The sequence below is a fragment of the Oratosquilla oratoria genome, unplaced genomic scaffold (assembly GCF_046742065.1).
Source record: "Oratosquilla oratoria isolate Oo_2021 unplaced genomic scaffold, ASM4674206v1 SCAFFOLD52, whole genome shotgun sequence".
NCBI classification, from domain to species: domain Eukaryota; kingdom Metazoa; phylum Arthropoda; class Malacostraca; order Stomatopoda; family Squillidae; genus Oratosquilla; species Oratosquilla oratoria.
The window spans coordinates 2,459,431-2,464,430 of NW_027467716.1; positions in this window are offsets into that span (position 1 = coordinate 2,459,431).

Here is a 5,000-nt window from a genome sequence, read left to right on the forward strand (position 1 = left end):
CGCTTGCCCCCCGCCAGGGAGGGAGGGAGGGAGGGAGGGAGGGAGGGAGGGAGGGAGGGAGGGAGTCTCTCCCGAGTCTCAAAAGTCGTTCAGACGAAGGGAGGAAAGTAGTGGCCCGGCCACTGGCCCGTGACCCGCTCGATCCGTCGTCCAAGAGGGTTCTCCTTGGCCGAACAAAATCGCCTGGTGACTGATAGAGTAAAGACGAAAAGCGAAAGGCGCTGCAAAGGTTAGGAACCAGAAGTGTTTTCCGACGTTTTTTATTTTATTTATTTATCTATTTATTCATTAATTTTTATTTACTCATTCATCTATTTATTTATTTATTTTCATTTATCTATTCATTCATTTTTATTCATTTATTTGTTTATTCTATTTATTTTCATTTACCGATTTATTTACAAAGGATTACAAAGGCGGAGCATGCCGACAGGAGACCTTTTGATCCATATCTAGGTCGGATGCGAAAAAAAGAAAATCATATTAATAATAAAACAATAAATAAAAACTATAATAATGTAAATAACAAATAAAATACATAAATAAATGCATAGGTATTATACTAAATAAAAAAAGAGTTCTCCGGTTTGCGAGTTTTTCTCGAGACCCGGCAAAACGGTCGCACCGGACCCTGGGTAAGTGTAAGGGTTTATTCAGTTCGTTTCACGTTTTCAACTGGAACTGGTCTGATTCACGTTGTTCATTTATTAATATTATGAGTTTTTTTTTCGGAAATTGTTATCGTACAAGTACAGTGACGAAGCTTTTGAAAAACTCGAGTTGTTTGACGGAGAAATTTCGCGAGAGAGTACGTGTGAGTTCGAAAAACATCACTTTGCGGGTTATAAGAATTTTACAAAACATGGGGGAAAATCGGATCATGGGGATTACCAAAGGTATCATTTGGAATAAGAAGAAGAACTCGAAGAAGAATTCGAAGAAGAAGGAGAACTCGAAGAAGAACTCGAAGAAGAAGAACTCGAAGAAGAACTCGAAGAAGAAGAACTCGAAGAAGAAGAACTCGAAGAAGAAGAACTCGAAGAAGAACTCGAAGAAGAGCTCGAAGAAGAAGAAGAACTCGAGGAAGAATTCGAAGAAGAAGAACTCGAAGAACTCGAAAAAGAAGAAGAACTCGAAGAAAAACTCAAAGAAGAAAAAGAACTCGAAGAAGAAGAAGAACTCGAAGAAGAAGAAGAAGAACTCGAAGAAGAAGAAGAAGAACTCGAAGAAGAAGAAGAAGAAGAACTCGAAGAAGAAGAAGAACTCGAAAAACTCGACGAAAAAGAACTCGAAGAACTCGAAGAAGAAGAAGAACTCGAAAAACTCGAAGAAGAAGAACTCGAAGAAGAACTCGAAGAAGAAGAAGAACTCGAAGAAGAAGAAGAACTTGAAGAACTCGAAGAAGAATTCGAAGAAGAAGAACTCGAAGAACTCGAAGCAGAAGAAGAACTCGAAGAAGAACTCGAAGAAGAACTCGAAGAAGAAGAAGAACTCGAAGAAGAACTCGAAGAAGAAGAAGAAGAACTAGAAGAAGAAGAACTCGAAGAAGAACTCGAGGAAGAACTCGAGGAAGAACTCGAAGAAGAACTCGAAGAAGAAGAAGAACTCGAAGAAGAAGAAGAAGAACTCGAAGAAGAAGAAGAAGAACTCGAAGAAGAAGAAGAAGAACTCGAAGAAGAAGAAGAAGAACTCGAAGAAGAAGAAGAACTCGAAAAAGAAGAAGAAGAAGAACTCGAAGAAGAAGAAGAAGAAGAAGAGCGAGCAGCGCCGCAGGCCAAGTTTCCCGGCGTAACCCGAGTCCCCCCACTTTGCCCCATCCCCCCCTTTTATGTACCACCTCACCACCCTATATAAACTTGTATCTTAACTTTCTGTAAGCATTCTGCTGAAGAGGACTACAGATAGTAGTCGAAATATACAGTTTCTCTTTATTTCCGTTATTATTTCTCCGATAGTGGCTTTACATATATATATATATATATATATATATATATATATATATATATATATATATAATTTGTTTCTGGCTAACGTCAGTTGACTTTATTCAGCTGAGGGAAGCCAAACCTGCTCCCGGTCGTCGCTTACGCCTGCTGACGTCAGTAAGAAACTGACAGAGAAGAACGACGTCAGCAGCAGATCACGCGACAGGTGGACCATACGCCACAGAAAAATGAAAAATGGTTCTGTTGTCGTAATAAAAAATAAAAAAATCTTGTTCAAAACGTGATCTTTAATCAAAATCACCCTCTGTGACAATGTGTTTTTTGTTTGATTTTTATTGTTATTTTATTTAATTTAGTTTTTGTTGTATTTTGTTTGATCTTATTCTATTTTACTGTATTTCATTTGATTATGTATATATATATATATATATATATATATATATATATATATATATATATATTTGATATATATATATATATATATATATATATATATATATATATATATATATATATAATACACACACACACACACACACACGTACTTTTTCCAGTCCGTCAATGTCTGTCAGTGTCTTTAATGAGATTTATTTTTATTTATTTTTTACACAGCTAAGGGACTCTCCCTTGTCTGAATGCAGGTATCCATCGGTTGATTCCTTTTTTCCTGAATTAAAAATGCCGTAATCGGCGGGCTTTCCTACTACCTAGTAACGAACTGGAAGGATTGTTATCGTGGCTAACTCCAAAAGAAATCGTTCGGTTGAAGGGTCCCCTTAGGACAAAATGGGGTCTCGGTTGATTGGAGCTTCGTTCAATCCAGAGTCCGCCGACTCAAGTTGAATGAAATTGATTGGAGTTAGCAAAAAAAAAAAAAAAAAAAAAAAAATGTCGACAAAGGGAGTCATCACGGCAGATCGAGCCATGAGGATGTCTTGCTGTTCTATGGATTGCAATGACTTATATAATTTATTCTGGCAACGGTCTGGCGATTTCATTTATATGACGGGGGGAGGTGGGGGGAATCACCATGACGAACAGGATAAGACTGATTCGTCTACCAGCCAGGCTATTTCATCCATTTTGACTTGACAGTATAACACTGATTCGTCTACTACCGCCAGGGTATTTCATCCATTTTGACAGGATAACGCTGTTTCGTCTACCAGCCAGGCTATTTCATCTATGTCGACTTGACAGGATAAGACTGATTCGTCTACTACCGCCAGGCTGTTTGATCCATCTTGACATGATAACGCTGTTTCGTCTACCAGCCAGGCTATTTCATCTATGTCGACTTGACAGGATAAGACTGATTCGTCTACTACCGCCAGGCTGTTTGATCCATCTTGACAAGATAACACTGTTTCGTCTAGCAGTCAGGCTATTTCATCTATGTCGACTTGACAGGATAACACTGATTTGTCTACTACCGCCAGGCTGTTTGATCCACCTTAACAGGATAAGACTGTTTCGTCTAGCAGTCAGGCTATTTCATCTATGTCGACTTGACAGGATAACACTGTTTCGTCTAGCAGTCAGGCTATTTCATCTATATCGACTTGACAGGATAAGACTGATTCGTCTACTACCGCCAGGGTGTTTGATCTATCTTGACAGGATAACACTGTTTCGTCTAGCAGTCAGGCTATTTCATCTATGTCGACTTGACAGGATAAGACTGATTCGTCTACTACCGCCAGGCTGTTTGATCCACCTTGACAGGATAACACTGTTTCGTCTAGCAGTCAGGCTATTTCATCTATGTCGACTTGACAGGATAACACTGATTTGTCTACTACCGCCAGGCTGTTTGATCCATCTTGACAGGATAACACTGTTTCGTCTAGCAGTCAGGCTATTTCATCTATGTCGACTTGACAGGATAACAATGATTTGTCTACTACCGCCAGGCTGTTTGATCTACCTTGACAGGATAACACTGTTTCGTCTAGCAGTCAGGCTATTTCATCTATGTCGACTTGACAGGATAACACTGATTCGTCTACTACCGCCAGGCTGTTTGATCCACCTTGACAGGATAACACTGTTTCGTCTAGCAGTCAGGCTATTTCATCTATGTCGACTTGACAGGATAACACTGATTTGTCTACTACCGCCAGGCTGTTTGATCCAACTTGACAGGATAACACTGTTTCGTCTAGCAGTCAGGCTATTTTATCTATGTCGACTTGACAGGATAACAATGATTTGTCTACTACCGCCAGGCTGTTTGATCCACCTTGACAGGATAACACTGTTTCGTCTAGCAGTCAGGCTATTTCATCTATGTCGACTTGACAGGATAACACTGATTTGTCTACTACCGCGAGGGTGTTTGATCCACCTTGACAGGATAACACTGTTTAGTCTAGCAGTCAGGCTATATCATCTATGTCGACTTGACAGGATAACACTGATTTGTCTACTACCGCCAGGCTGTTTGATCCACCTTGACAAGATAACACTGTTTAGTCTAGCAGTCAGGCTATATTATCTATGTCGACTTGACAGGATAACACTGATTCGTCTACTACCGCCAGGCTGTTTGATCCACCTTGACAGGATAACACTGTTTCGTGTAGCAGTCAGGCTATTTCATCTATGTCGACTTGACAGGATAACACTGATTTGCCTACTACCGCCAGGCTGTTTGATCCACCTTGACAGGATAACACTGTTTCGTCTAGCAGTCAGGCTATTTCATCTATGTCGACTTGACAGGATAACACTGATTCGTCTACTACCGCCAGGCTGTTTGATCCACCTAGACAGGATAAGACTGTTTCGTCTACCAGCCAGGCTATTTCATCTATCTCGAGTTGACAGGATAAGACTGATTCGTCTACTACCGCCAGGGTGTTTGATCCATATTGACAGGATAAGACTGTTTCGTCTACCAGCCAGGCTATTTCATCTATCTCGAGTTGACAGGATAAGACTGATTCGTCTACTACCGCCAGGGTGTTTCATCCACATTGACAGGATAAGACTGTTTCGTCTACCAGCCAGTCTATTTTATCTATCTCGAGTTGACAGGATAAGACTGATTCG